The sequence below is a fragment of the Acanthochromis polyacanthus genome, chromosome 22 (assembly GCF_021347895.1).
Source record: "Acanthochromis polyacanthus isolate Apoly-LR-REF ecotype Palm Island chromosome 22, KAUST_Apoly_ChrSc, whole genome shotgun sequence".
Lineage (NCBI taxonomy): Eukaryota > Metazoa > Chordata > Actinopteri > Pomacentridae > Acanthochromis > Acanthochromis polyacanthus.
In genome coordinates, this window is record NC_067134.1 from 28,459,209 (window position 1) to 28,471,938 (window position 12,730).

Below are 12,730 nucleotides of genomic sequence, written 5' to 3' on the forward strand. Positions count from 1 at the left end.
GCACAGAGATCAGAACATGAGAGCTGACCTAGATTGAGAGGAGCAGGTTGTTCAGAGTCAGAAAAATGAACCCAAGCATGAGTCCTGTTGTTTTATTCACAAATCAGGATTTTCTGAATCATTCCGAGACATTTAACTCACAGATTTATTGTCTTTACCACAGACTTCCTGCTACATCCCTCTCTTACTCTACAACCAGAGCAGACTGTCGGAAAACACTGAAAACAGCAGATGCTCCTCATTCTGCTGGAATCTGAAGTAAAACAATGAAGTCTGTGGCTTTTAGCAGCTCAGAGAAAAGTGGAGAGGCAGAGTGTTGCCATGGAGAAGGTGTGATCATCATCATCATCATCATCATCAGCTGAACAACTGTGTCTCATTAGAACAATAAATAATCACCAGGACTGTGAAACACACACAAATAAATCAAATTAAACCCTCCTTATAATAGCAGGATAACTCCCAGTGATGCTTTCATTACCTGTAAACATTTAACTGTAAACAGAATGAGAATTTATCCAACTATCATGTGGCGTTTCTGCAGCGTTTTCTATCAGATCTGCAGTGAATCATTCCAGTAAGTTTTAAATTTCTGTGATGATACACGCTGCAAAACGAAACAGTTCAGGAATACTTTTTTTTTTTTTTAAAAAGTAAAATTAAACACTGACAACATAGGACTGGAGATCAGTGAAGTTAGTGGTGCTCTGAGGAGGAAACCAAACTAAGACTGTTAATCAAACCTGAGAGCCTATAAGAAGGATTCACCCCCAAGGAGGTTTCACCTGTTTGTTGCTTTTAGACAAGAACTCATGGTCAGAAGAATTCAGCTTCACATGCTGCCACCACCATGGTGCTGCCACCTCCGTGCTTCACATCATGATGCTGCCACCTCCGTGCTTCACGTCATGATGCTGCCACCACCGTGCTTCACATCATGATGCCGCCTCCACCGTGCTTCACATGATGCTGCCACCTCCGTGCTTCACATCATGATGCTGCCACCTCCGTGCTTCACGTCATGATGCTGCCTCCACCATGCTTCACAGTGGTGATAGTGTGTTTGTAATGATGTGCAGTGTTTGTGTAGCATCTAGTCTGATGAACAAACAGCTCAACTTTTGCCCCATCAGAACAAAGAACCTTCTTCCAGTTGACCTTGGAGTCTTTTCCAGGTGAGATTAAAATGAGCTTTTTCTCTGCCACTCTTCCATCCAGCTCTGACTGGTGAAGAAACCAGGCAACAGTGGTTATATGAACGGTTTCTCCCATCTGAGCTACTGAAGCTTTAACTCCGTCAGAGTGGCTGTAGGAGTCTTGCTGGCCTCCCTCACAGGTCTTCTTCTTCTTATCAAGTCATTCAGTTTGTGAGGACATCCAGCTATAGTCAGATTTAAACTAGAGCCACAGTCCTTGAATTTCTAAATGATGGATTTACCTAAACTCTGGGATGTCCAGTGAGTTGGAGATCTTTCTGTAATCATCTCCTGACTTATACTTTTCAGTGATCTTTTCTCTAAGCTGCTTGTTTTGTTCTTAAGTCTTCATGTTGTTTTTGTAGAGACTAAACCTTCCAGATGCAGGTGTTTTAATACTCCAATCACTGAGACACATCAGCTGCTCTCAGGTGATCTTTGTTTCACTGATTGTGACACAGCTGGTATCAACTAGCTGTTTAATTAGGTCAGTCTCTTTAAAGATGGCAATCATTTAGTTCATCTTATATATGTTGAATTAATTTATATGACTTAGTAAAAATCTGTTTTCATTCTGATATTAAAGAGTTATTTTGCAAATTCTTGTCAAAAAAGCCAAATTATTTTCACCATGATATTGTGCATAAAAGCAGCAAAAGTGAGTGAATACTTCTTCTATATAAATACACTCCACACACAGGTACTCTGAGCCCTGATGGACATTCATTAACGAGCAGACTGAATACCTGCTGGATGCTCACTTCACTGTCAATCACCAGTTAATCAACAACTCATTCAAACTCAGATGCATTCATGCCCGTCAAGACGGAGAATCCACCACAACTTTAACTCTCATAAGTTCAGTATTGGGGGTTGTGTCCAATCCACATCTGAAGGTTTCTTCTGGGTAGTTGGATAGTTAAGTTGGTGAAAGTTTTTTGAGAAGCAGCAGAGCGGCCTATCTACCCTGTCTTTAGTCACTAAAATTACACCCCTAAAACTCAAACAGGACCTCTGTTGAGGAGCTTTAAAGGAGCTGTTATAACCTACAGTATTTAGAAATGGGATTCTGCTGTAAGTTCTGGTCTAATGCTCGATCACCTGACTCCGGTACGTCACAGTTGCTCTGACAGAAAAACATTTCTGCTGAGATGTTCCCACAGCAGGTGGTCAGACAGATCATCATCCCTCATAGATGAAGTCCACAAGCTGCAGAAATGATGAGCAGATAGAAACAGATGTCCACATGTTGGTTAGGAAGGTAGAATGTGTTTGAAATATATGGAACTAGTGACCGCTAGCTTCCTGCTGTCAGTAGTGTTCTAATACCAAAGTGTAACAGAAGGTTGTTCCCCCTCCACTGGAATCCAGACGTCAGATTTTACTGATTTACAACCAAAGCTCCAGTGTCTGTTTGATGCAGCTGATTTTAAACCTTTTAACTGTGTTTTAATCTCAAAAATCCACTCATTCTAAACCACACAGAAGCCTAGATTCTCTGCTGGTAGTGCTAAAGACCCTTTATGTTCTCCTTCTTCCCTGTAGATTTGTTCATTTTCCATGAGATGAGCTTCCAGGCATCGTCCTGACACGCTCCACCTCTCCATAAGAGCAGATATTTGTTCCCAAGATAAACACTTCCTGGTTTCCACCTCTTCTGTCTGCATCTGGTGTTTGTTAAAGCCTCTGACTGACACAACACAGCCATCGATGTTTCACAGAACATCGAGCAGCCAAAGGTCTCTCCAGAACAAGTCTGACATTTAGAATTCTCCTAATCAAGTTTAAATATTCTAGCCGTTACAGTGGTAGTTATCATGTGAATGTGTCTGAGTGTTTGGAATATTCCGGTTAACACGCTAAACATCATATAAAATGTTACTTTATCTGACTAATTTAAATACAAAATAATACACAGAAATCCAAAGATTCTCCATTAGTATCAGTGATCATCTCAGCCTCAGAAAATGGACTTCTCTCTACACCTGTCCTGCTGGATCTCATTCTCATTTTAGCACACATACTGGAACATGTCATTGAGATAAATTGTATTCATCAGATAGATTCCAGTTTGTGTCAAAGATGGTTTTTCGATGCACACATGTCGTCCTACATTTCCACTGGGTTACCTTCTCTTGTACAAAGCCAGAGTTTATGCAGCATTATATTTAGGAAACACTGCATCAACATTCATCACTATGCAGATGATACCCAGTTATATATCAAATCATTTCCTCCAGGATGAACAAAGTAGATCTTATTTATCTGTGAAGTCAAATGAAACCAATCAGTCAAATTACAAGCGTGTCTGGATTTCCTGTAATTTTCTTCTTTGACATTCCAACAAAACTCAGGAGGACGCTGTCTAACCAGTGGATGGTATGATCTTCCATCACTACCAGGAGGAATCTCTGAGTTAATTCTGGGAACTATATATCTTTTAACCCACATTTAAACTAAGTCCTACTTTATTTGTTAATAGGTGAAAACCCCTCAGCTGATCCAACAGTGACATCTCATTTCTGTAGTATCATCTTGTCTTCGTCATCTCTTTGTAAAATCCAGGATAGAATTTAAAACCCTGATTCTCTCAGACCAAATTCTATCTTATCTTTAATACCTTATTGCACCACTTCATCCAGAAGAATGCAGCTTTAGTTGTGGTTAGCTGCAATCCTACTCTGGGTTTAGGAGGCAGAAATTCTCTCTGCTTTTAAGATTAGACTTCAAACGTTCCTGTTTCAGGAAGCTTCTAGTTTGTTCTGCACAGGATCGTTACCTACCACCACGTTAATTCTTACCTTTCTGTCTTTTCTCTGTCCTGGTTTGTGTTTTGATCTGTAGCTACTGGCCTTCCTGGTGTTTGTTGTTGTCTGATGCATTGTTTGTTTGTCTTTTCTATAATTTTACCCCAACCAGTGGAGGCAGATGTCCACCCTCCCTGCGCCTGGTTCTGCTGGAGGTTTCTTCCTGTTAAAAAGGAGGTTTTCTTTTAGTGTAAAGGGAATTGCTTGAAGTTGTTGGGTTTCTCTCTCCAATGATACTGTAAAGTCTTTAATTTACTATGCAGTGTCCTGAAATGACTTATGTTATTAATTCTTATATTTAATTAATACATACCCATGTAAACATGCCATCCTAGCACACGTTAACACACACCACTGTTTTTAGTATTCCTGTTTCATTATGTATCCGTATTTATAGAAATGTCTTTGATGTTAATGCAGTCTGATTGTGCTGATGTGAACATCTGAATTTCCCCTGTGGGGGTTCAGTAAAGGTCCGTTCCAACTTTACAGAAACAGACTACAGAGATGTATTTTGATACAAGGAAAAGCAGAGGGACATAAAAACTGAATCCTGTCAAATTTATAATAATAAGAAGAACACATTTTATTTCACAGTGCCTTTCATAACACCCAAGGACACTTTACAAAGGATAAAACACAATAAAATAAACATAAAAACAGACACAAGTTACACAACAGTTAAAAACAATGAATGAATTCTAATGAATATGCAGATTTAAACAGATGAGTTTTGAGTCGTGACTTGAACTGGGTTAAAGAGGAAATGTTTGGGATGTCTGGTGGGAGAGAATTCCAGAGTTAGGAGCAGAGCGGCTGAAAGCTCTGCTCCCCATGGTGCTGAGGTGGGCAGAAGGTACAGAGAGGTGAAGGGAGGAGGAGGACCTGAGGGAACGAGACCAAGTGGCAATGTGGAGGAGATCAGACAGATGGAGGGGGGGCGAGGTTTGTGGATGGCTTTAAATGTATACAGAAGGACTTTGAACATGATGCGGAAATGGACCGGGAGCCAGTGAAGCTGCTGGAGGACGGGGGTGATGTGGTGGAAGGAGGGAGTACGGGTGATAAGGGCTGCATTTGAAGTTTATGGAGGGATTTGTGGAGGACACCAAAGAGGAGGGAATTACAGTAATCAATACGGGAGGTGAGGAGGCTGTGAACTAGAATGGCCGTGGTATGAGGGTGAGGGAGGGGCGGAGACGATTAATGTTGCGTAAGTGGAAATAAGCAGAGCGAGTGACGTTATTAATGTGGGAGTGAAAAGAAAGTGAGCTGTCGAGGATGACAACCAGACTCTTTACCTGAGGGGAGGGGGACACTGTGGAGCTGTCTGTGGTGAGGAAGAAACTGTCAGCTTTGGATAGGGAGGAGTTAGTACCAACAAGGAGTAGTTCAGTTCTATCACCATTTCAATATTTTATTTACTAAACTGTGTCTAAAGTAGATGGACACATCTGCCTGCTTAGTGTCAGAAAGAGACTAAACTAGATGTCATGCATTAAGATGAGGATTTAGAATCTCACTTCCTGTATGTTAAATAACACCAGGTAGGAAGTGCCTGGAACATCTGCATGCTGGAAATAATGAGGGAGCAACCATTGTCTCCTTATATCTGCTGATGATGCATTTAAAAGGTGCAGAAGCTCTCATTAATCAAACCGGGTTCATGAGACTCTGAGTCTGTCTGCTTCTGGATGGAATCTGAAGAGGTTTGATGCTCGTTATCAGAGTGATGAATCAGGAGTTTAGTGATCAGTTACTGGAGGATTGTCCCAAGGTCAGTGGGTGGAGGAAGACGTTCAACCACAGGAGTCCAGATTCCTGCAGCTGCTACTGAACAATGTTCACAGAGAAGCTTGTGTGGTAAAACATCTGTATCCAGACGCTAAGAGGTCACCGTTTCTGAGCCTCGGTGAGGAGCTCAGACGGCTTAGAAGGGTTTTCAAACATCCAAACAGAGCTGGAATCTGCTGGGTAGAAGGCAGAGAAATGAGTCATGAAGCTGGAGAAGATGGTCGTCTGCTTTCTGCACCGATGAGGGTTTCTGTCATCGTTTTCCACAAGAGTTGGATGTTTTTATTCTCCAGAAGCTCCTCTGATTTAAACCAGCCTGCTAACGATGGGATATGATGAGTCTGGTTTGCAGAGTTTTGATGTTTCTGATTCTTCCATTTCTTCATGATATCCTGTTTTTGCTGCTGTAGTTTTGTGTTCACATCAGTAACATCTTTCCTTAACGCTCCTCTACAGCTACACTGAACATGTTTTAGTTGGATTAGATTTCTGAAACTTCACAAACAGCTTCTAAATCAACAGCTTCTTTTATTTTACTGCTTTACTGTCATTTTCAGCCAAATTATCTTCCAATATTAGACTAAAATATTGAACCCAGAAGCTTCAAACATGTAAAAGAACTTTAACTCCAATGGGATATTTCTGTAAAACTAAATGTTGAACTAGTAGCAGCAGCCTAAACATGATATTAGATGTAATATAATTTATAGGTTAGTCACCAGTTCATTCATTGCTCTGATGACAATAAAGCCTCTGAATCCTTTGAATTATTTTTTTCTAAATGTTTTCCTAAATCCAACCAAGCAGCAAATAAAAGATAAAATAAACCACAAAAAAATGTCACTCTGGTCTAAGAATCACGCCAGTGTTTAATACAAAAGATATAATACGTCTGACCCCAAACATTTGCTCCAAAACATGAATGAAGACACGCCTTAGTTGTAAAGAAACGTTTTTGAGGAAAACTATGAGATGGCATCTGAAGATTTATCTGATTTAGAATGAACTAGAAGTCGACTTTGAACCGATCCTGGTGGTGAAACGTTCTGTGGGAACCTGAAAGGAGATTTTACTGTCAGAACAGATCTGTCCGTGATAAAGAGAACCATTTCTGTGTCCTGTCTGGATGGAGAGACTTTATACCGTGTTTATTTCTGATGCATGTGTTTTCTTTTGATTACATGAAACTCTTCTTATAAAACTCTCTTTTCCCTATTTATTTCTTGAATTTGAGGTAAATAAAGTTCATTCTAGCATAAATCGTGCCACACATCAGTCTCAAGGTTAGTCAGATATAAAAACTCTCCATCAGGGTTAAAATACTACAAGACAGAACTTCACCACTGAGAGAAATGATCACAGCAGTAATTATTTTCTCCTTTGTTGTGACAGAAGACAGAAATACGGATTGTAGACCTCTAATTTATCAACCAAACCTCCAATTTTCACATCATTTCCAGATGAAAAAGAAACTATCAGCCTCCAGAGCTGCAGTTCTAAAGTATTTACCAGTTTACTCAATGTTTTTCAAAACTACACCATATTATGTGATTGTAGATCTGCAGGAACGTTTAGTCTGCGGGATGAATAAATCAAACTGTATTTCTGTAAATGAACCAAACTGCTGCTGCTCCAGCGGGTTAGGATCACCTGTTGTCTTCTGAGGTCTTTCTGGGAGCAGTTTTTTTTCCCCACAAAAATCTATCAATTACCTAGACACCGTTTAGATCCTCAATAGGGTTGCAGGGAGGCTGGAGTCTATCCCAGCTGACTGAGGGTGAAGGCAGGGGACACCTGGACAGGTAACAGTCTGTCACAGGGCTACATATACAGACACACAATCACACTCACATTCACACCTACAGACAATTTAGAGTAACCAATTAACCTCAGCATGTTTTTGGACTGTGGGAAGAAGCTGGAGAACCTGGAGAAAAGCCACACATGTGCAGGAGAACATGCAAACTCCATGCAGAAAGATCCCAGGAAGGCCGGGACACAAACCGGGGATCTTCTATCTGCAAGGTGAAAGTGCTAACCACTGCTCTACTGTGCAGCCCTTCTTCACAAAAATAAAAAAAATAAAATGAAACCTTAAAAATCCTCAGTGTGGAATCAACCACAAAAGCTTTTTAAATTAGTGACAAGGTCCTGCTCATTAGTAAATGAGATAAACCGTCCTTTGGGCTGTCTAAACGCTGCCAGGCGTTCGGTGTCCTTCTTTAAGAGGATCTCATCCCTGTAGGCTTCCTCACACTTCTTATTTTGGGTTTGATCTTCCTTTGTACTGTTCTCATTTCCTCTTTACTTCCAAAAGGCACTTTTCTCTTCCATTACTGCTTTTCTTCTCTTGGCTTATTCTATTTATTAAAGAATTAACAAAAGGTCACAAATGTGATCTATTTAAAAGGATCATTTATTAACATCTGGATATCATGGAACCCAAGGAGGTCAGATCTATTGTCCTCTTCACTCCTGAAAGTCACATCAGAACAATCCTTTCTGTTCAACCGTCGGCTGGATGTCTGGCTGTGAATCTGTGGTTTTCTAGATGTTTCCCATCAGTCTCTGGATGTGGTTTCATATGAAGCACATCATCTTATGATCTTTCCATCTGAAGCTGCTGGTTTCACACTGTAGCTGTTAGTCAATGTTCACATGTCCATGAAGAACCAGACCTCTAGAAACATGGATCACTGCTAATGAAGGCGGAGTCATTAGGAGTCACTGAACTTTAGTAATGAATCAACAAGTTCTTAAACTGAAGGGTTACAACCAAGAGGTTCACAATACAACCATGAAATGAGCAGGAGCTTTGTGTTGGTGTCGGTAAGCCCTAGAGGACCACTAAGAATGAGCTTCTATTATTATCTGTCCAGATAACTCCAAGATCTAATAAAAGAAAAGAAGAGAAGCCCGGACTGACAGCTGGAAGCGTGCAGGAATCACTGGAGCTGAATCCACATCTTCCTGCATGGTTGAACAGAACATGATGTCCAACTCAGGACCTCACTGAAGTAACCACTGCTCTCCAGAAAGAAAAAAAAAGGTCAGTGTTCCTGAAGAACATCTGGTCACCTCAGTAAGATTAAACTGTTTGGGAGGAACATTAAATATAATGGAAAAGATGAAGGGCGGAGAAATGATTTGAGTCTGTACAGTGACCATTATTAAGGTCGTTTTCTGACTTTCATGTGTCCTCCACTCAGGAAATCCTTCCATCGGGCCACTCTACCATAAACTGGTGGATAATAATAATAATAACTGGTGGAGGGCTAAAGTGATGGTGGACTTTCTAGAACTTGTGTGAACATCAATGAGGAGCTCTGATTAGTGGAACTAATGTTTGGTTTCTTCTGCTTCACTGCAGCTGATGTGTGTTCTGACAGACATTTAGTTTCTCACTCATCTTCCTGTCTCTTTCTTTGTGAAGCTGTACAGTTATATGTTTTAGTTCTTCTGGTAATTCTTTTCCATGTGGAGCCATGATGCAGAAAAAAGACACATCCCATAGTCAAAAAAAGACAAAGTTCTGGTGTTCACGGATCATTTGATTGGAAATCTATTTGGTCTCAGTGATCACAGCTGGATTCATGTCTGTTCCACTGAGTTTCTACTTTAGGGCCTGTATTTTTCTTAATAGTCTTTCTAAAATATTTGTTTTTTGATTGTTCATGAAATAATGCAGTTATCTAGTGATTTCAAGTACCATTAAAGTGTGCTGTTCGGGGGTGCACTCACTTCTGTTGAGTCCTGTACATCACAGACTCATTCATTCAGCTCTGTTCTTTCACACATATGGACTGTTACTGTGGCTTTGATGTAGGTTGGAGAAGAAAGCCTTCAGCAATAAATTAGCAGCTGCCTTCAGTAATGATTAATGTCCCGTCTTCATTTCATTCACTCAGTTTTCAGGCTTCACACATCCTGATGTTTGTGAAGTCTGTAGGACTTCAGTTGAAGCTTGAAGCTATGCATTAAGGAGTCATCCAGGCCACTCAGTATCTTTATTTTAAATCCCCTTTCTGCAGATTTTAGATTTCTAATAATTCTAAATTTATTCTGTCCTCATCTGCTGTCTATTATTATATGTTATGATTCTATGGATAAAAAAGACTGCAGGAAACACGACCAGTGTTGGCCAGTTGTTAAATCCAAAGGTTGACTTACTGTTTTTGGAAAGGTTTAACGGATGTATTCAATAAAGATAGAAAAAATCTACATATTCATGAGTTGAATGTTTGTGCACATTGCGTTTGTCGACACTAATGACTTGGATAAAACACATTTTTCTATGTTATACATATCCCACCATCACGGTTCTGATATAATCTCCACTACACCTTTATGAAATGAGACCTCAACTGCCCCCATTTTATAGTATGAATAGTATTCATAATATCATGTAAAACATACCATTTGCATAATACAAGCTATTTTTCCCCATCATATAAAGGCCAGTACCCTGAATCTGCAAGTATTAACATATCAAATGGTGGCAGATCTTTATAGCCTGAAGTGTTCTGAAAAAAATTAAAGAAAACATGATACAGCATGTTTGAGTCTCCCTAATATTAACCAATACAAGAGCTTAATAGTAAAGACAGTGGAAATACCCTGAAGGGTTCTGAAAGCTCCGTTTATAACTCAGACTGAGGAAACTACGGAGGACCTCGGGCAGTGTTGGGTGACTCACTAAAGAAACTTCCTAAAATCTCCACCCAAGATTCTAGAACTAACCCCCAAACAGCACAGCACAGGTTCTCCTGCCCCTGTAGAACATATGAGACCAACTTAAAGGATCACACACTGACCCATATGTGCTGATCTAGGGTTGGTTGTCACTGCAGACATGTGTCTTGAACAAACCCCTAAGCCAACTAGTGTGACAGGTTCTAAATTAAAGTATTTAGCAAAAGACCCTGTTTCAGCAGTATCTACAGGATGTCCCTAAAGTCTGGACACATAGAACATCTCACTAACTAGAATGTTTTTACCTCCACAGATTAAATATGGCTCTGTGGAAAGAAGAAAGAGTTGAACTGGTGCTTCTCAGTGGACGTGAAGGATGAACATATGAAAAGACAGGGTTAGTTGGGTTAGTGTTATTAGGGTTAGTAGGGCTAAGGTTAGTAGGGTTAGTAGAATTGGTAGGGTTAGTATTCGCAGGGTTAGGGTTAGTAGTATTCGCAGGGTTAGGGTTAGGGTTATTCATTATTCAGAGTCGGTGCTAATGGAGCTCAACGACTGTTGTCGTTTTTGTTGTCGACCCTGGCAGAGAATTAAATTCGTTGCCGTGGGTTGTCTAGCGCGGCTAGGCTACATGAATCCCCAAACAGGTTGAAAAAGCAGTGTGTGTGTCTGAAAATGACTAAAAACTCTGAGCTGACTCAACACACCAGCTGTTACCTGAGACCTGAGGACACAGGGTGGATCATGGAGGTAATGAAATGGAAGCAAACGCAAAAAAAAAAAAGTCCCTAAAGGAACTTTGGTCAGCACAACCATAGGACAGATTTTAGGAAGACATTAGATAGATGAAGTCTTACCTCTAAGTTTCTATGACAGGTGAATCTCTGGACAGACAGAGGCAGAGGTTTAAACTGTGGTTATTCTTCTTCCAAACAGAGTCTAGTGATTAAGTTAACTGAGGCCCCGTCCACACGAAGACAAACCGAGGTCCAAACGCATAAGTTTCTTGCCGAATCTGAGTATCATTCACATGAAGACGGCGTTTTGGGGGGTCTGTAAACGATCATTTTTGAAACCAGGTTTTGAAACGCCGTATACGCAGCTCCGTATGTACCAGCTATCTGATACTTTTCAGATACACTTGCGTCATAGTTTTGTATCTTCATTGACACGCATGCACCACACACGGCAAAGACAACAACAATGGCGGCGTACAGTGTAGCAAATGTGCTGATGAAGCGAGTGACCCTACCATCCCTGTTGTAGCAAAATCTCCTTCTTCTCAATCACCGAGTTGAATAAACAATTATCGAGGACACATTACGGCCCACTCATGCTTCCCGGCTTGGTCTCTGTTTACAACTTGTGCCACAAGTGCGCATGCCCACTGTTTTTTCTTCTGTTTCCGCGTGTTTCCGTCATATCGCTACAGCGCCCCTAAAGGTCTGGCATGTGTTTTACAGCGTTTCCATGCGTATCGAGTGCATTCATGTAGACGCACACATTTTCTGAGACGCCTTTCGTCTTCATGGCGATTGTTTTCGAAACTGTTAAGCGTTTTGTCTTCGTGTGGATGGGGGCTAAAAGTGATCCACCAGATACTACAGGTGTGTTGGTGTCCTGAAGGCCCTCTGAGAAAAGTAAATCAATTTACCGGCATTTGTGGCTTTAACAAGCATGCAGTTCATCACTTCCTGTCCTTGGTCAAGGTCTAGCTTACCTGTAAGTTAAGCAGAAATGAAATTTTTAGTCTAAAACACATTTGCTTGGTTGAATCTATGGAGAATTTTTGAACATTTAAATTAACCTCTTCCACCCTAGGGGTCTGTGAAGCAGAATAAGCACCATATCTGGTATAAAAACACATCTAGTATCCTTTTCTTAAAAAAACTCCCCAAGTATGGCAGGTCAAGGACCACCCAGTATAATAGTATGAACAGGTAGCATTAAATTATCAGCTGATATTTACCCTGTAACTCACAGCTCTGATTAAACAGAAGTAAAAACAGCACTTTTTGCTGCAGTTTTTAAAATCCTACTCTGTCCCAGTGATAAGGAGAAGGAAACTAATTCTCCTGAGTGTCTCTTATCCGAGGTTTGTTCATTCTGACCTCATGCTGCTGCAGCTGTTTCTGATTAAATCCTGATTAAATGTTCCTTCTTCAGGTAGGATTTTAAAAACACGGGGTAGCTGCAATGATTTACTAATTTGCTTTGGTTTCTGTAGATAAGGTTTATTGT